Below are 20,848 nucleotides of genomic sequence, written 5' to 3'. Positions count from 1 at the left end.
GGATAGTATTTTTAAAATCTCTTTTAAATGCAATTTTGATATTTTCATGTGGTCTCGGATTACAGTGTTGACATCTTCCATTAAAATATATATTCTGTATAATATTTTCTAGAGGCATATGTGTATGTGATTGAGATTAATCTGCTATTCTGAAATTTTATTATAGAATAATTTGTGTAATTGGTAGCTTATTGTGGCTTCCCTGCCTCAAAACCTCCTAACTCCCACTTTCTCACTGAAAAGGCAGGGTGCTGAGTCAGCAGTCTTCTTACCATCAAATGGTACAAGACCTAAGACTGTTAGCTCTCTCTCCTCCAAAAATCTTACCCATAGGAAACAACTCAGCCCGTGTACTTAAAGGAGAGATGTCTTGGGGTGGGTGCTGGTACATTGCCTGTGACTCTGTAATGATTTATAACAGAGACAGCTCTCAACTACTTAGAACTGATTTGAAAATGCAAAACAGTCTAGTTTATTGTTATATAAATATAATTATATTAGAATAATAATATCTTTCATCAAAGTAAGGTTTGGAAGTCCTTGTCAGTAACATTCAGCTGACTGTTTTTTATGTAGACTCTGGAAATCAGATTCTTTTAAAATTTACTGTAGATTCAGCATATTACTTAAAAGATTAAAATGTGTTTGTGTGTGTGTGTGTGTGTGTGTGTTAGAATATTATTTTAAGATGTGTTACATTTGTTTATGCTGTGGAATATTTGCTTGATGATGAAGAAACGTGTTGCTTTCCTTTTTGTTTAACTCTGTGAAGCTGTGTTAATTTGCCTGTCTAAAACATCCGATTGGTCTAATAAAGAGCTGAACAACCAATAGCAAGGTAGGATAAAGGATAGGTGGGATTGGCAGGCAGAGAGGATAAACAGAAGAACATTAGAAGGATCAAAAGAAGGAGCAAGAGAACAAGAAGAGGAGGAGAACGCTAGGGGCAGGCACTTAGCCACACAGCTGTGGAGTAAGAGTGAAAGTAAGGTACACAGAAGAAAAGGGAAAAGCCCAGAGGTAAAAGGTAGTCAGGGTAATTAAAGTTAAGGAAAGGTGGATAGAAACAAGCCAAGCTAACACTGGGCATTTATAAGAAAGAATAAGCCCCCATGTGTATTTATTTGGGAACTGGGTGGCAATCATCCCAAAGAGTAAAGAGTAGAAAAACAGCCAACAACGTGTGTGTGTGTGTGTGTTTAATGTGATATAATGGATATCTGTTTACAGTCAATACATTAAAGGTATCAGTTTGAAATATTAGACAACAAAAATATGGCAAGTCCTTATATTTCAGAAGAAAAATGTGGATCTTCAATTTAAAAACTAGAGTTATTTTATATGTTTATCAATGATATTCATGCACATACATTTGTGTACCACCAGTGTGTCTGGTATCCTCAGAGGCCAGAAGAGAGCATTTACAGGGGTTGTGAGCTGTCATGTGGGTGCCAGGAACAAATCTGGGTCCTCTGCAAGAGCAGTCAGTGCCTCTAGTTTTTAAAGAAGAAAACTGATGTATAGAAACAGGGAATATTGTTTGGCTTTCTGAAAGGGATAGCTTTCCATTTGTTACAGCATGGATGGGCCTTTAGGTTGTCATTTATCAAGTGATGCAAGAAACAAGAATATCACAGGACACAATTTATACGAAATAGCCTAACAAAAGCAGTCAGGGCTTGAGTATAGCTCATTACCAGAGCAATAAACTACCATGTGAGAGAGGCTCGGGGTTCCCTCTTGAGTACTTACAAAGGAAATCAAATTTGAAGAGAAAGACAGTAAAGCAGCGGTAAACAGGAGCAGGGAGTGTGGAGGAGAGAACCAGACATATGAGGGAGAGGAAACAAATGATAGACACATGAGATGAACCAAGTCTGGGTCTGGGATCCAATGGCCCAGTGCTGACTACAGAGGACTATAGTGATTACTTTTTATATGTGTGTTCTTGACACACACCAAAGGATGACCATGTGAGGTAATGAATATGCTAATTTGTTTCACTATAATCATTTTACCCTCTATACCTATCTCATTATGTCTTAGAAACATATACAATATGTTTATTTAAAAATTAAATTTAAAATGAAAATTCTACAATAGCTGGGCCCTACAAGTTAGATTGCTATGATAATGACCCTTTCACCCCATCATCAGTGGTACTTTTCAGAAAACAGATTGGTGTGCCTGCAATGATAAATAAAAAAGTAAGATGAAGTGGGTACCTGGGTACCTTTCATTATGCCCTGCCAAGGTATGCCACTAAGCAAACACGCCAAGGCAACAGAGGTAGTGCAAGAGGTTTACTGGGGAGCAGGGAAGGGGAGAGTGAAAGAGGGAAAGGCCATGTTGGAGTGGGTACATGAAAGAGGCAGGCAGAGACAGAGGGAGAGAGAGAGAGAGAGAGAGAGAGAGAGAGAAAGAGAGAGAGAGAGAGAGAGAGAGAGCAGGAAAGGGACAAGTGGAAAAAGAGACGCAATAAAAGAGCAAGAGGCAAGAGAGGCAAGTAGCCTGGCGGACACTTTTTAAAGGGTGCATATGTCCCATAGTTGACAGCAGAAAGGCACCTGGCAGCGGGTGATGATGTAACTTAAAGCCGCTTTGGTGGCAGAGGCAGGCTGCTGCACGGTCAGAAGCTAACAGTGCCTCAATCACCAACATGAGTATTCTGAATCGGAGGAAGCTGTGTCATGTACTGCAGGCAGATCTGCAGAGGACTCAGAACCCTCTGTGATCTTGTCTTAGTGTCATCCTGTGAGGCGGCTTTGAGTGGAACCTGAGGGGATGCACTATACCACAGGAAATCTGCACACTCTTCCTTAAGATCCTCTCTGGTTCTGAGAGGCAGCAGCTTGACGCCCCAGGAGGCTGCAGTAGCCTAGATTTCAAAGGGCAGCTCAGCTCTGCTTGGCAGTGACCAGGCATTTTCCCCATCCTGTGCTCCCAATATGCTTCTGAGGGAAGGGCAGCCAGAGAAGGACTTTTCCAGGCCCTTTCCTGCTTCAGGCATCCAACAAGGTGCCAATCGCTATGGTGGTTTTGTGCCCACGGCCATCTGCTCCCTGAGCCTTGGGTAGGTGCCTGCAGGCTTGCTCTCCATGGCTGCCTGGTTCTCATTAGGCAGCATCTCTGTCGTTTTTTTACAAACCAGGCCAGAAAGATCTTGCTGGAAATCTCTGTGGAATGTAGAACCCTAAACATAGGATTATAAAATTACATGTTCAGACATTTGAATGATTTCAAGTTTTCTCTTCAGAGCCTAGAAGACAAGAAACTTTTAATGATTGTGCCTACTTGGGGATGATATTGTGGGAAAAAAAATTAACTTCACACCATCAACATTCCAATAGTATAAGTTCTCTCAGACTCTATATGGCAAAAGAAATAAAGAAACAAACAAAAAACCTGGCCCCATGGAGTCCAAATCTTCCCTATCATTGGGCCCTGCTGGGTGATGTCATTTGCACAGCTCGCTCAAACTCTGTGTCATACTATGAATGTTTTGATTTCTCCCTCCAGCCCAGAACTAACCAGATTCACTCCAGTCTCCTTTAAATTCCCCTCTATCTGTCTCTGTGGTCCTAGAGTGCACCTTGTATTTGAACATGCTTCTTGTTTCTCTTCCTAGCCCAAAACCAGAATCTCAGCTATGCTTGACACAGAAAGACATGAGTTAGGTGTTGGCTTCATGCTTACATGAAAAAGAAAAAGAAAAAAAAACCCTGAATAGCAAGGACAATCTCCAAAGTAGAACTTGACTTCAAATCTCCAAGGCAGTCAATGGCTAAGGTCATGACTTTGTGGAATGGTTCATGGTGAAACTCACCACCCCATATTATTGCATATGTATATGTATGCTTATATGGATAAACACATACATACACCTATATAAATATTTAATTGGGTCAATGAGATGAAGTCTTACAAGCTCATTTTCTTTTTTCAATAAAATTTAGTATTTCTTGGTCATATATACTTCAAGATAGTAAACGATAATTACTTAGCTTCTTCTATGGAAACCCCAATCAAATGATGAGTCTCTCCATTTTAGCTTGGAACCTCTTATCTTTAAGAAGATTGGATGTGTAGGATGTTCCTTCCGTGATGACCTGGCCCACATATCACCAAAACTGTGCTATTTTACCTAAAGCCCAGCTTAGTATCTAAAAAGAATTAGTATGTCTGTCTTGTCTCCATGACTTTCTGTCCCCACTTGTTAAGTCCCCAAGGCCCCACCATGGAGTCCAGGCCAGAACTGGGCCTCACATCTCACCCATAGAGTCCAGGCCAGAGCTGGACTTTTAATAAGCTCTTGCTGATTGTGAGGCAGGTGGTTATCAGGCCCATTTGAAGAGCACCATTGAATGTTGTACTACACATAGTATGCTCTCTAGTTTCCTATTCCTTTTAAACTAGTAGAGAATCATCTAAAGAAATATGTTAATGACTTTCTAAACTTATAAAGAAAAGAAACAGCAAAACAAGTGATTTTTCTAGAGTAACATTTTTAAATTTCATGAAAAGCATTTGATAATATCTATACACTAAACTATAGAGAAGTTATAGAATTGCTCCTTAAAATTGTGTGTAAATTGAGAAGTTTATAAATTATCTACTTTGGGAGCTGGAGAGTTGGCTTGGTTGTTAAGAGCACTTGCTGTTCTTGCTTAGGACCTGGGTTCAGTTCCCAGTGCAAACATGGCAACTCACAACTTCCTGCAATTCCAGTTCCAGAAAATCCTATACCCTCTTCTTGCTTCTTCAGACACTACATCCATACAGTACACATACATACACTCAGGAGTACCAATATGCATAAACAATAAATGGTTTTTAATAAATTATTTTCTAAAAATTACTGAGAAAGCTTTCTTTAGAATGGAGTGCAAACTTGTACAGCCACTTTGGAAATCAGTATGGCAGTTTCTCAGAAAATCTGGAATCAATCTACCTCAAGCAATACTTGCTTGGGTGCAGTATTAGGCTGCTTGTTCATCCCAGCTGCCCAGAACCAAAATAATCACACAGAAACTGTATTAATTAAATAACTGCTTGGCCCATTAGCTCTAGCCTCTTATTGGCTAACTCTTATATTATTAACTTAACCCATTTTTATTCATCTGTGTATGGCCACATAACAGTGGCTTACCAGCTAAAGTTCCTAGTGTCTGTCTCTGGTGGCTCCATGGCTTCTCCTCACTCTGCCCTTCTTTCTCCCAGCATACAGCATAGCTTTCCCGGCATGGTTCTGTTCTTTCCTGCCATAGGCTCAAAGCAGTTCTTTATTCATTTACCAATAAAACAACACATAGACAGAAGGACCTCCCACAATGTTTAAACAAAAAGGAAGGCTTTAACTTTAAGATAGTAAAATTACACATAACAAACAGTTATCAAGCAATAATTACAGTTACAATATTTATATCTACTTTATCTTTTATCATAACTAAGAAAAACTATAATAATACCTATTGTTCAACTCCATCAAAGACTCCAGAAGGATATAATATTACTTAAGTAAACAGAAAGTACATTGTAAGCAACTTCCAAAACTCTAGATTTGACAGAGACATCTCACTGCCTGGACAGTCACCCAAAGTTCTTCTGTATTGTTGGGCCATCCATCTTCAACCTACAGACCCATAGTATCCAGCAGACTTTTTCATGAGGCAGGGAATTTCAAAGACAGTTCCGCCTATATTAGCAGCTTATCAGTCACATTTTTTTGTGTGTCCTGCAGAATGTCTGGCAGTCTCTTTCATGAAGCAGAAATCCCAAAAGATCATCTTACCTTTAGGCAAGTTCAGCAGTCATTTCTTTGTGGGTCCTGCATGTCCAGTTCATCAAGCAGTCCAGGCAAGAGCAATCTCTTGCCCAAATGGCTAGCAAACTCCCTCAGGAGCCTCGTCAATGACAGTTTCCTCTTGAAGTAGATTGGTGTTACCAGGAGCAGATGTGTCTCATTGTCATGAAAAGTCCTAAGTTCTTAAAACATTTTAAATACCATATTCTGTAGTCTTTGAAAGATTTGAAGAATCCCTATCCTTCTGAAATATATCTCTGTACATCTAGAAAACCTAACTAACATAACTACAAGCTTGACTATCATAGGTTATTATCCATTAGCCTATATTTAAATTATACATTACATTTTTAAATGAGTTGTACAAACACAATGCCTTAATCAAGAGCAAATATATATATATATATATATAAAATAGTATAACAAAATTGATCTTAACTTTGTATCAATAAAGCAAGAGCCATATCAATGCAAATTACCAATCTCTATAGCATATCCCCCTTTAAATGTAAAGAAACATTTACAAACAATATTTGGGAATGTGAGAATAGTTTTTCTCCAAACTGCTTTCTGCTGTTTATTGGGTGAAGTAATTTTTGAGGGGTGTTCAAGGTAACCTTTCAGGGGATCTTGGTCCATCAAACCACGCTAGTCTAGAAATATTGCACAATTTCTCATCCTCTGTAGAAACAAAAGAACTTCTTTTCCAAAACAATATATCCTTAGTTCCATATTTTGAAATCAAGATACCTTTAAGATATATATGTCAGTTTACCTTAGCAACCCATACAATGAAATGTCTCTCTGTACTTAGCTCCTTCACAGTCAAAAAATTCAAATAAAACACAATAATATACATAATCCAGACCTCTGTAAATTTTCTATCTTTACGTGGTTTATTTTTTTTCTCCTTTTAAATCTATGACTGTCTGTATTCTGTCTCTTTGAAGACTTTGTTTTATTTTATTTTATTGGTAAACCATTTACTTAACTTTTTATACTATTTTCTTCTCTCTCCCAAGCCTATGTATATTTATTCAACACTGTGATTCATTTAGAGTTCTTTTTCTGGATTTATTGCATATTTGCAATTCTTTACTGTCCAGGAGCGCTTTTTAAAATGCTAAGTGCTTCTTAAAACTTAAGTTGCTACATTACTAAAGTATATATGGTACTTCCTGTTTGCCCTGCCCAGTCTAGCATGGTGAAACTGACTGCTGCTTCCCTTCCAAGAGACACACACACGGCCCCACTTCCAGGCACACAGCCAGTCAAAGTTGCCATTGAGCAAGCTGTAGCAGTCTAACTCACAAACCTCACTCAAATGCTTTGTAGTTGGGAGCAAGCAGGTTGTTGATTTCTGGCCACCCAGCTAGCTTAGACCTGAAGTAATCACACAGAAACTGTATTAATTAAATCAATGTTTGACCCATTAGCTCTAGCTTCTTATTGGCTAACTCTTATTAACTTAACCCATTTCTATTAATCTGTATGTTGCCACATGCTTGTGGCTTACTGGCTTAAGTTCCCAGTGTCTGTCTGTCTCCAATAGCTCACTGGCTTCTCCTCACTCTGCCCTTCTTTCTCCCAGCATAAAGCATAGCTTTCCCCATCTAGTTCTGTTCTTCCCTGCCATAGACTCAAAGCAGTTCTTTATTCATTAATCAATAAAAGCAACACATAGACAGAAGGACCTCCCACACCACTTGGTCATATACCCAAGGATACACACTAGCACTACAAGGGCATTTTCTCAACTGTCTTCATAGTAGCATTATTTGAATAGACAGAACCCAGAAACAACCTAGGTGCCCCTCAACTAAAGAATGGATAAAGAAAGTGTGGTACATTTACACAATGGAGTACTACTCAGTGGTAAAACAAAACAATGGCATTTTGAAATTTGAGGTCAAATGGATAGAACTAGAAAAAAAACATTCTGAGTGAGGTAGCCGAGATACAGAAAGACAAACACAATATGTATTCACTCATAAGTGGCTATTAGATATAAAGCAAAGAATAACTAGTCTTCTGTCCACAACTCCAGAGAAAACAGGAAACTAGGAGAACCCTAAGAGGGCCATACATGGATCCCCCAATGAAGGGGAAATAGACAAGATCTCCTTAGTAAGTTGGCATCATGGGGGGAGGGGGAGGATAGTAGGGTGGTGGGGAGGGGAAAAGGGGAGCAGCTAGGAGAACATGAGAGATTGAGAAGGTCAAGTTGGGTGAAGGACCGAGAGGGAGAGTAAGAAAAGAGATACCTTGAAAGAGGGAGCCATTATGGGATTAACCAGAAACCAGGCACTAGGGAAATTCCCAAGAATCTGCAAGGATGATCCCAGCTAAGCATCTAAGCAATAATAGAGATGATACCTTAACTGTCCTTCCCCTGTAATCAGATTGATGACTACCTTAATTGTCATCATAGAACCTTCATCCAGTAACTGATGGAAGCAGAGGTAGAGATCTATAGCTCAAGCACTTGGCCAAGCTCCCAGAATCCAGTCATAGAGAGGGAGGAGTGATAATATAAGCAAAGGGACAAAGACCATAATGGGGAAATCCACAAAAACAGCTGACCTAAGCAAGTGGGAGCTCACAAACTAATGTGGGAGGTGATGTATGCTGTGAATATATTTTATTGCCATTGGTTAATAAAGAATCTGCTTTAGTCCAATGGCTTAACAGAGCAAAGTCAGGTAGAAAATCCGAACAAAGATTTAGATGGAGTCCGAGAGATGCCATGTAGCCGCTGAAGGAGACAGATGCCACCAGAATCTTACCAGTAAACCACAATCTTTGTGGTATTATAGAATATAATAGGAATGAGTTCATTTAAGATATAAGAGTTAGTCAATAAAAATCCTGAGCTAATAGGTCAAGCAGTGTTTTAATAATACAGCTTCTGTCTGGGAAGCTGGGAAATGAACAAATGGCCTCAGCCTACAACTGACTCCAGACTGATGGTTGGGGAACCTGCATAAGACTGAACTAGTCCCCTCTGAAGGTGGGTGACAGCTGGGTGAGTTGTGCAGTTTGTGAGGTCACTAACAGTAGAGCCAGTATTTATCCCAAATGCATGAAATGGCAATTTGAAGTCCATTTACTATGGAGGGATATTTTGCTCAGCTTAGATGCAGAGAGGAGGATCTTGGTCCTATCTCAAAAGTGATGTGACAGACTCTGTTGACTCCCCCTGGGAAGACTCAACCTCTCTGAGGAGTAGATGGGAGGTGGGTTGGGGAGAAGGTGGAGGTAGTGGGAAGATGGGAGGGAGAGAGAAGGAAAAAGAGCTGGAATCGGTATGTAAAATAAGATTGTTTTAAAAATAAAAAAGAAATTATTCAGTACATAATGTTGTCCAAAAATACCTCCTATTCTTTCCAACTTCTACTTTCTGAAAACTCCCCTTACATACATATACACTTTCATCTCTCTCTCCATTCTCTTCTCTTCCCCATTCCCTGAATCTTCCTCCAAACCAAGCATATCCATTTTGGGAATAGTAGATGTCAACTAACTCCAGTATGAAGTGTAGAATGAATTTTGGCCTAGAATCACTTGCTCTTAATATTTTAGAATTGTCTATAGTGTAATTATCCTTTCAGATGTTTCTAGTTAGCAGTACTGTATCTATGGAATTCATCATGATATTTTGATCTAGGCACAGCAGTCAAGCTAATTAGCATATCATTCATCCTATTGACTTATCCTTTCTGTGAGAAGAATATTAAAAATACATTTCTTTAACATCTTTGAAAGTCACACTGTCTCTGTGGTCATCTTGCAACATCACATTCCTGAAGCATCCTACCCTTTCTGCAACATCTTTTCTCTGTTGTTTTTCCTCCTTGGTCCCTTCAGCATCTGATCTTAAGCTTTCTGCTCTTTGTCTCTATGAGATGTACATTTGTGGAGTTCAAATACATGGAATAATACAGCTCTCATTTTTCTGTACCTGGCTTATTTTACTCTGTATAATGTCCCCAATATCTACTCATCTTATTATCATTGACTGAATTTGATTTTTATGGTAATTGCTGTTCAATTCTATAGAGTTAGTATAGTGTCTTACTTTTAAGTTTTCCTTTGATTTTTAATTCTCTCTCTCTCTCTCTCTCTCTCTCTCTCTCTCTCTGTGTGTGTGTGTGTGTGTGTGTGTGTGTGTGTGTGTGTGTGTGTGTATGTGATTGCCACCAGAAGAGGGTGTTGCATCCTCTGGAAATGGAGTTACAAGCAGTTGTGAGTGGAAGGCTGCCTGAACACAGGACTTCAGATAATTTTTAATATGCTGATTTTAATCCTTTCACATGTCTCCAGAATGGGACTACTAGAAGCCAAGCTCTTCTATTTGATGTTTTCCCCACTATTTTCCAATGTGGCTACCTGTTTCCCATTGGTAATGGACAATGTGTTTTTTTTCATGTCCTCTTTAATGCTTATCGTTCATCTCTCTGATAACAGATCCTGTAACAGGCAGAGGGTTTCAGCGGATCTTCTGCTGATGGTTAGGAAATTGAGCAGTGTTACTTTTGGCCATTTGTATCTCTTCTTTTTTGAAGTGTGTGTGTGTGGGTTGTGTGTGTGAGAGAGTTTGAATGTAGTTGAGTGCATATGTGCTTGTACATGTGGAGACTAGAGACTGATGGACAGGTGGTTCTCCTCTATCATTTCCTGGTTTTCTTTCTGAGGAAGGGTCTCTACTAAACTTGGAGCTCACCATATGTTCTAAACTGTTTAGCCAGCAAGCTCCCAGGACTTGCCCGTTTCTACCTCTCTGTGCTAGGAATAGAGGCACACACTACTGACATGGCTTTTATATGAGTGGTGGATATTCAAACTCAGGCACTTATGCTCACGTGGCAATTACTTTATCCACTAATTGTTCTCCCCCAGCCACCTAGGACAAACATCTGTTAAAGGAAATAGTATGTATAGCATAGGAACTTGTTGTATGTTCCATTCATCAGGTCTGGTTCCTTCTCGATGTTAGCTAATCTAAAAAAAAAAAAAATCCTCTGAATGCAAAAAAAAGTGCATATTAAAAATCCACTCATGTCTCTGGAGGTAGGTATTACCAACAGGCCCAAAGACAGTATGAGAAATGTTATTTCCTCTCTGGCTTCAACTGTCTTCCCTACCTTCATCTTATCACTCAGTTCTTTCTTGCCTGGACTTGGTGTGATCCACTCAACTTCCTGTCTCCATGACTTACCCTTTCCCAATCTGCCACTTCCCTGTAGTAGAGGTTAGAGATACACGCAAAATTTGTAAAACTGTCAAGATATCAGGTTCTTTTGTACTATTTTTAGCATGGGGTCCACAGTACTGGCAAACCAACCATCCCTGCTCCCTGCTGCCTCCCTAATCAGGCTATAAGGCCCTGTCCCTTTATTATTTTTTTCTAGTGATTCCCCAGTAGCCAACACTGAGGCAGCCATATGTGGTGGTTGAGGGCACAGTGCCTGCAATCACCCTACAGGTTGTGTGATTGTTGGCAAGTTGATTAACTTCTGTGTAGCCCAGGCTCCATATTTTAAATGCAGATAAGCCACGCTTTCTGTGAAATAAAGAAAATACGTACTTAACAGCGAGATAAGCTTTTGTTCAGACCATAAATTAGCAGCAGAAGCCAACCTACCAAACAAGCATGATGATTTCTATTTCAGATCATAAACTGTTTCTGAGAACTATGAGGCAGAAACCAATGCTCTGGTTATCTTCCAGTGAATTCTCCTATAAGTTAAAATAATGGCCCACAATGCACTTGGGAATGTGATCAATTATATGATTACTTCTGGTATTTCAATCTCAGAACAGCTCTATGTTCAAGCAGCTTTGGGGACGTAGACTGGGCCTAATAGCTATATTCCTAAATGTTTTCATAAGACACAGGAGCACACACCTGCCTGACCCATCCAGGTTGTTAATATCCCTGAGGGTGGAGGGTGCAGTAGCAACAAAGATAACCCAAGCCAAATGAAGGATTACTCAGTGAGTCCCCAGGAGTGTGTTGAACTCTGGGTAGGTGGATGGGGAAACACAAGATAAAAGAATATGCATCTTGAGCTAGGGAGATGGCTCAGCCAGGAGAGAGCTTGCTGCACAAACCTGTGGGGCTGAGTTGGGATCTTCAACACTCATTGAATATCTGGATGTGGTGGTTTTACCACTGTAAGTTCAAAACTAGGGAGTCAGAGGGTGGAGGATGCCTGGATCTTGGTGGTCAGCCAGTCTAGCTGAATCAGCAAGTTCTGTGTGCAGTAAGAGATCCTGTGTCAAAAAACTAAGGTTAAAAGTAGCTGAGAAAACATCTGATACTGGCCTCTGGCCTTCACAATACATACCCATGCATGTATGCATTTGAACACACACACACACACACACACACACACACAAACTTATACTCAGAATTTAATATGAATTCTCTACTTGATACAATCAAAGTCCAAGTGAAGGTTATACAAAAACATTTCCTGGGCTTCCTGTTATGGGAAGCAAGTGGCTCTTCAAACTGTAATTCAACGGTCTCAAAAGTCGCTTGTTAGTACCAAGCTGAATGTATAGTGTGGTGACATTGTGGTTAGAAATAAAAGGAAAACCACCACCGGAAAAAAAGTCATTAACTAACTGGATGGCTTGTAGCATGGTCATTTAGTTATTGTTGTTTAATAATTAGATAGTACTAACAATAAGGTCATAATAGAAAGTCAGAAAATCACTCACAATTAAATCACTCTGAACTCTGCAACAGTGTCAGGTACTTTGAATTTTGTGACCCAACTCTGTGCCCCAGCTCAGGAGGTATTGAAAATATCTCCAGAACCCCAAGAGGGTTCCTCAGCCATCCTCAGCCTTCCTCTGCCCTCCTCAGCCCTCTTCAGCACTCCTCAGCCCTCCTCCACCCTCCTCAGCCCTTCTCAGCCCTCCTCCACCCTCCTCAACCCTCCTTAGCCCTCCTCAGCCCTTCTCCAGCCCTTCTCAGCCCTCCTCAACCCTCCTCAGCCCTCCTCCACCCTCCTCAGCCCTCCTCCACCCTCCTCAGCCCTCCTCCACCCTCCTCCACCCTCCTCAACCGTCCTTAGCCCTCCTCAGCCCTTCTCCAGCCCTTCTCAGCCCTCCTCCACCCTCCTCAGCCCTCCTTAGCCCTCCTCAGCCCTTCTCCAGCCCTTCTCAGCCCTCCTCAACCCTCCTCAGCCCTCCTCCACCCTCCTCAGCCCTCCTCCACCCTCCTCAGCCCTCCTTCACCCTCCTCAGCCCTCCTCCACCCTCCTCAGCCCTCCTCCACCCTCCTCAGCCCTCCTCCACCCTCCTCAGCCCTCCTCAGCCCTCCTCTACCTTCCTCCACCCTCCTCCACCCTCCTCAACCCTCCTTAGCCCTCCTCAGCCCTTCTCCAGCCCTCCTCAGCCCTCCTCCACCCTCCTCAGCCCTCCTCCACCCTCCTCAGCCCTCCTCCACCCTCCTCAGCCCTCCTCCACCCTCCTCAGCCCTCCTCCACCCTCCTCAGCCCTCCTCAGCCCTCCTCTACCTTCCTCCACCCTCCTCCACCCTCCTCAACCCTCCTTAGCCCTCCTCAGCCCTTCTCCAGCCCTTCTCAGCCCTCCTCAACCCTCCTCAGCCCTCCTCCACCCTCCTCAGCCCTCCTCCACCCTCCTCAGCCCTCCTCCACCCTCCTCAGCCCTCCTCCACCCTCCTCAGCCCTCCTCAGCCCTCCTCTACCTTCCTCCACCCTCCTCCACCCTCCTCAACCCTCCTTAGCCCTCCTCAGCCCTTCTCCAGCCCTTCTCAGCCCTCCTCAACCCTCCTCAGCCCTCCTCCACTCTCCTCAGCCCTCCTCCACCCTCCTCAGCCCTCCTCCACCCTCCTCAGCCCTCCTCCACCCTCCTCAGCCCTCCTCTGACTGCAGCCACAGCTGCTGTGCACCTTAGCCCACATCCATGCTCCACCCTGCCTTTCACTCAGGTAGGCACCTTTATCCTTGTGGAGCTCTGCTTCAGTCTCTCTGATGTCAGGCAGCCCTCCCACCTTGGCACTATTCGTTCAGCAAAGGTCAGCAGATTCTGCACAGCTGCAGTTCCCCACCCTTCATTGTAATCAGAGCTGTTTGGGGAGCCTGGGCAGTCATGGCCAGGCCAGCTCCACTCTTTGCTACAGCCATCCCAGGAACACTACTTACCCTACCTCTTCCTCATGCTTTGTATCCCAACTCCCCACACCTCCTCACCCCTTATCCCTGCTTCCAGGGACTATGTACACACACACACACACACACACACACACACACACACACACACACACACACTAATTAATTAATATCATGCCCGTGCCTTATTTCTGCCTTTGCTGTATAACAGGTTCAAAATTAAGGTCACTCGCCAAGACTACCAATGCCCTCATTTTGTTAATAAAAGAACAGATCTTTGGGCTGTGAAGCAGAGTGTAGCCTGTCTGGTGACCTCACCTAAAGGGGAGCCAGGGTGCAAATATCTCTCCCTGCTGTGGTTTTTATAGAGCCTCTCCTGAACAATGGGAATATGACTGAAAAAGATGAAGCTAATTGCAGTCCGGATCAAAGCGGACTTTAAACTGGTCTAAGGCAGGAAGGTCAGTTGGATTAGAAATTATTAGTGGGCCTAGAGGGATGGTTCAGCAGGGTTCTAGAGAGAGAGAGAGAGAGAGAGAGAGAGAGAGAGAGAGAGAGAGAGAGGTGACTCAGTTATTAATAAAGAGCACATACTGCTTTTGCAGAGGACCCAGGACCCTGTACAGGGAGAGTTACAATTTACACATGTAAATTCTATGAGACCCACGGTCCTCTTCTGACCTCGGCACTACATGCATATGGTGCACAGACACATGTAGGAAAGACATTCATATACACAAAATAAATATAATAAATACATTAGTAGTAGCAGCAGTAGTGAGGAAATCCCCATTTGTTTGTATCCAAAGCATTAGGGCAAAAGGAGTGGATGTAAGTGGGGCTTCTAGCATCTTCTTATCCTTGGGATTAGTCTTTCACATTGCTGAGAATAAAAAGTTCTTGAGTCTGGTTAATTTATAAGGAGCAGAGATTAATTTCTCTCAATCCCAAAGGCTTGGCATGCTAAGAAAAGGTGCCAGAAGATCTCACTCCCTGGGGAGGGCTATATTTTATTTCCATGATAGAACTGGATGCATCCACCAGATGATGGGATTACTCACTTATCACATGGCCAAAGGGCAGGACGAGGGAGGAGAAAGCCACTCTCTGGAAGTCTTTAGTAAGGGTGACTAGTGTCACCCTGACAAGGGCAGATCCCTCATGGTCCAATTACACATGGAAGACTACACCTTAGTCTTATTGCATTGGGAATGAAGCTCCAATATGAATTTTATTGTTTTGATATACTTACTTGGTTTTTGTATTTTATTTGCATGGCTCTGTTGCCATGAATGTCTGTGTACCACATGCATCCAGTACCTGAGGAGCCCAGAAGTGGGACTAGAGTTAGCTGGCATTTGTAAGCTTCCATGTGGGTGCTGGGTCCTCTGGAAGGGCAACCAGTGCTCTCAACCGTAGAGTCATTTCCCCAGTCCCCCCCCCCCCAGCACAGACTTTAAAGGAGCCAAAGACACAAGTCAATAGCATCTCCTAGATATGATCCCCTTGACCAAAGTGCTATGTCTGGTATAGTCGACTACGTTGTTCACCCCTCGAAAGCAACATTTGTTTCAATATTGTGGGCTAAGCTGTTGCTCTCAATTTCCACTGTCCCCTGCCGCACCAGCCTTCTCACCCTTGCTTTGTAGAATGTATGTATTTGTCACACTTACCTTTTGTTTATGAGCTACATTTCCTTGGAGATTCTTTCTGCTTTATGCTTTTTTTCTTCCTGTGTGGAATAAAGGGTTTCCTGTGGTACAACCATGTTAGACCTGGAGGAATCTTTAGGGTATGGTTTTTGGATGTCTGACCTTGTCCAGATACCCCCAAATCACTCCATTTTTAGCAGCTGAATGCATATAAGAGTAGAATTGAATAAAATGCAAATTGAACAATTTGGAGTATCTACATTCTGGGGCATAGTGTGGGGCTCAGAAAGAAACAGGATGTCGGTTCTGTACCACATATTCAAAAAGAGCTATGAGAGATGTGCCCCCTGTACGTACCTGTGTTCATAATAACCTAAATCTGCAGGGATCTTAGGCAAATGGTTTTCCTTGATGTTTCTAGAAACAAGAGTAACAATACAATGAAACTTCGATTATTTTAATTTAAAACTAGCCATAATTCAGTCATGTGTATTAGGTGGTTGACCAAGTTGCATTACTATAAAAGCCAGTTACTATTAAAAATAATTGTATGTAATAAGTGAACTTTTTATGTGTGCTATGACACAGATGCTGACTGCTGTTTAATAAAATAACTCAGTTCTCTTTATCTCCAGGTCTGTTCACTAGAAGTATTTGCTTTTCTCTTGACAAAGACTTGAATGTGTGCATCCCAGAGACGAATAATGATTATAGAATTAAAAAAAATGCATCTATTTCCCAGTTCAGGGTCACGTGGTTGCTATATCTTGCCTGCTATTACACTATCATGAGTGTAATTGTTCTTAATGCAATTTAATTCTGCAATTTGTTTTTCTTCTCTGTCATGGTTCAGTTTTAGTACATATAATTTAGAAAGAAGTACAGTTTGTATGGAAGGCAATCATGTTCATGTCAAGAAAACAACCAAGTCGACTGATCAGAAGGCAGTCTGTTGGTTACAGGGCCAACCAACACGAGGGAAGCTGGGATGAGCAATTCTCAAAGGAGGGTTTCCCATGCTCTTGATGTCCTCCTTGCAAGGGGGAACTCAAGCTCAAGTGTGTTGTGTGGATAACTACTAGGGAACTATTTGTTCATAACTTGATACTTGCCAGAAGACTCCTGTAATAGGGCAGAAACAGCCTGCAAGGGGCTACAGATGCATTCAGTGTTGGGTGACTTCAGGTCAGTGATTCTTAGGGTGCATGGACCTTCTAAATAATTTATATTAGCATTGTTGAGGGAAATGAGGGCCCAAAGGGTGAATATCGCACAGGTCTTTGTTCTGGACAATTTACTAGGAAAGGATTGCTGAGCAGGAAGGTAGGGGCTGGAGGGCGATTCAACAGTGAGGAGCATTTGCTGTTCTTTCAGGGGGCATGAGTTTGGTTCTCAGCACTGACGCTGGATGGTACACAATCTCTTATAACTCTAGCTCCAAGGAATAAGATGCCTCTGACTTCCTGTCTTTATTAGGTTTTAGTCACTAGGATAAACACCGTAACCAAAAGCAACTTGGGGGTAAAAGAGCTTATTTGTCTTCCATGCCCCAGGTCACAGTCCATCTCTAAGCGAAGTCAGGGCAGCAACCTGGAGGCAGGGACTGAAGCAGAGACCATAGAAGAATGCTGTTTAATGACGTACTCCCCAGACTCATATTCACCTACCTTTCATATACCTGCCAGAACCACCTGCTGGGGGGAGAGGGCACTGACCACCGTGGGATGGTTCTCCTGCATTCATCATAGACTTGAAAACTCCACCATAGACTTGTTTACAGGCCAACGTGAAAGGAGGAATTTTCTCAATTGAGATATTCTCTAGCCTGTGTCAAGCTGACATGAACTAAACTATTACTCCCTCATAGACATTGCACTTATATTAATACACATACGCACATACACGCACACACACACACACACACACACACACACAAATAGACACTGAAAAAAATTTTCAAAGAATCTTTAAAAATAAAAGGATTACTGGCACAAAATAGCATTCTTAATGATAGTATAAAAGCAACGGGAAAAAGAGCTTGCTTTCTCAGAATCCAGCTTCTAATATGAACCACGAAACACAAGTTCATATTTTGTCTATTTCTGCTTCCTCATACTGGCTTGAAAACACAAACATAAAGGACTAAGGTTAAAACGTTTTGCTAAAGGTTAGCGGGTCACCATCGCCAGATGATGGGACCATAATTCTTTAAGCTGTCTTCCCCCTTTCTCCCCTTATCTTGCATTGTGTACGTGGGGTGGGTCTTAGTAATCGTGAAGACTCGCTGCATTTGCTGCTCTTGCAGAGGGCATGAGTTTGGTTCTCAGCACTGATATTGGAAGGTCCATAGTCTCTTATAACTCCAGCTCCAAGGAATACGATGCATCAATCAGTTAGTTAGGTGAGGACTTCTGTGAGAATGTTCTGTGTTCTGAAGACTGAGATATTGAGGACCCAAGGACGCATGTGGTTGGAGGGATCTCTGGGACTTTTGCCAACTGGAAAAACTGGAGACTTCAGTCTAACCCGCTCCTCCTGCTTCACAAATAAAAAAAGCCCGAACCTAGAGATACGCCATTCCCAGGCTCCCGTTGCTTTTACGTATGTAACAGCATATAAAGAGGGAGGTTGTACACCTTAGGAAATAGATCCCAGCATGAACAGCATGAAAAGTGAAGACTTTTCCTGATCACTCGGTTGAATACAAACACTTGTATGCCCTTCCGGTCTTTATTTTCTGTCTGCTCAGAACAGCATGCAACTACAGCAAGCATTCCAGCACGACCCTCCTTTATGCTGTGGAATCTCATCAAAAGGTCCTGGAATTTAGCTGAACTCTACTGGCAGAGAGGGAAAGACACAGAGAATAATTGAGACAGTGCCACCAACTCCTCACCAATCCGTTCACTGAGCTTTTGTTCCAGAGCGTGCTTGTTTGGCTCACTCTCTGCCCCTTCAGATTGACCTTTGCGTGCTTATTGCATTGTCCAGGTTCCTGTGCCAGCAGGCTGCCAGTGCATTTGCAGTTGTTATCTGTCAGAGCGGGGCGGTCATGGTGTCTTTCCTCACTCCCTGTTTTGCTGTGCTTGCTGTAGCTTTAACTCCCTCTTTCTGGCAGCCACTAAAGTAGCTTATCCTGAGTGCATAGTCTTTTTCTCTCTGTCCTTACCTTAAGTGCTAGGTGCAATGATCATTATTGGGTAAAGGTTCTGGACCTTACCATCCATTTGGGTTCCCTTCCTTCTTTCCTTCTCCTTTATTTATTTATTTATTTATTTATTTATTTATTTATTGTGTGTGTGTGTGTGTGTGTGTGTGTGTGTGTGTGTGTGTGTGTGTGTGTGTTTTCGGGGGGGGGGTGTCTTTTGGTTTTTGGTTTTTCCAAAACAGAGTTTCTTTGTGTAGCCCTGACTGTCCTGGAACTTGCTCTGTAGACCAGGCTGGCTTTGAACTCACAGAGATCCATTTGCCTCTGCCTTCCAAGTGCTGGGATTAAAGGTGTGCATCACCACTACCCAGCTCTTTTTGGGTTTCTTTTGCAACTCACACTTCTGCAGTTTGTGTCTTTCTTAAGAAAATCCTTCTGAACTTTGCTTTAATTCTGTTTCATTTGAACATCAAGATTGCAACAAGGAATGTTATTATTTGTCTCAGTAATTTTAAACTCTCTAGGTCTTTTTAAGAACAAGCATCTCTTTGAGCCAAAGAAACCACTGGTTTCTAAGAATACACTGATACAAAATTCCATTCTTTGTGGTCACATGGTTTGCATTGCATATTACTATATGCCTAATCAATTTTATACAGAACTGGATATGTGCATTTGTTAGATAAAACTATATACAATGTAGTTTGTGAGCAACTTAAGACATTCTCTAATGTAATTTGACAGTATGGGCTTTCACTCCATAAAAACTGACTTCAAAATCTTTTTTTTTAATGTCTGAGTACAGCCTGTATTTCTCACAAAAGATGTTAAAGTTAGGAGAGAGACTGTAGAACAGCAAGAATAAGCTAGAAAAAAAGCTCAATTGATCTAGTTCCTGTGATGTGAAATTTGCTATGGCCTAGGAGTCTGAAACTTTTCTTCATGACTATTTCAAACTGCCCCAAAGAATATAAATTGCTGTAACTGTCTTTACAAACAACGTAATGGTAATGACCAGTTTTTATTGGAAACACCTTTGCTTTCACATATGCATGGATGCGACTCTTCTTGCTACAGTGTCCTGAGAAATATAGATTGTGCTCTAAATTCATAAAGAACACTTGCTAAAAGTGTATAAGAGGACTGAGGGGATGGCTCAGTCAGTTAAGTGCTTGCAAGCATGAGAACCTAGGTTCAAGACCCACAACCCTCATTAAAGGGGTCAGCATGACCCTCCCCTTCCTGTATCCTTCCCAGCCAGACTAATCCAGACTTGGTTTCCCATCCACTACACTGGCTAGTCTGGCCCACCCTACCTTTGCCACAACCAATCTCTAGGCTTCTGCCAGGACCTTCCCACCATACACACAGGCCCCTTCCACACCATTTCCAACCTCTCCACTTGGTCAGAGCAAGCTTGGACCCGGATGCATATCCAACATACCAGTCCAATCCCTTCATCTACCGTATTCTACCTAAGTCATTTCCAACCTTGAGTCCTAACCTGCCCAAATATCCCCATTTCTGCTTCAATCATAAGAAGAGTAAACCTTTGAGTTAAAGACATAAATGAGAAAGAATTCCCAAATCAGTGGCATAAACCAGATATTCAGCAAGATCATAGAGAAAACAAAAACCTCCTCAAACTAAGGAAATAATGCCTATACAAATAAAGAACACAGAACATCAAATAGACAAAACCAGAAAAGAAAATCCCCACAATATATCCTAATTAAAACACTAAGAATACAAAACAAAGAGAATATATTGAAAGCTGCAAGAGTAAAAGCAGAGTCATATATAAAGGAAAATTCATCAGAATTACAACTGATTTCTCAGTGGAAACTTTCAAAGACAGAGGGCCTGGAGTAGTGCATTCCGAGCCCTCAAAGACCAAGATGACCAACTTAGGCTACTATACCCAGCAGAATTACCTACCATAATCAGAGGAAAAACAAAAACTTCTCATGACATAAGCAGCCTAAAAAATTATATTCAACTACTCAAATCTAAAGAAAACACTAACACAGTATATTGGACTGGAGAGAGCAGTGAGCGCAACAGCCAAGAGAATGTGGAAAGAAATTCAAAGGCACAA

General features: G+C 41.9%; 1 protein-coding gene across 4 annotated transcripts in view; it reads left to right on the top strand.

The window, feature by feature from the left end:
• Unc13c (unc-13 homolog C) overlaps window positions 1-20,848 on the top strand; it is a 445,873-nt gene that overhangs the window by 31,395 nt on the left and 393,630 nt on the right. The window lies entirely within an intron of this gene.

This window comes from Myodes glareolus, chromosome 4, assembly GCF_982192425.1.
Source record: "Myodes glareolus chromosome 4, mMyoGla1.1, whole genome shotgun sequence".
NCBI classification, from domain to species: domain Eukaryota; kingdom Metazoa; phylum Chordata; class Mammalia; order Rodentia; family Cricetidae; genus Myodes; species Myodes glareolus.
The sequence above is the reverse complement of the archived record's forward strand: the minus strand, read 5'-3'. Positions and strand labels throughout refer to the sequence as shown.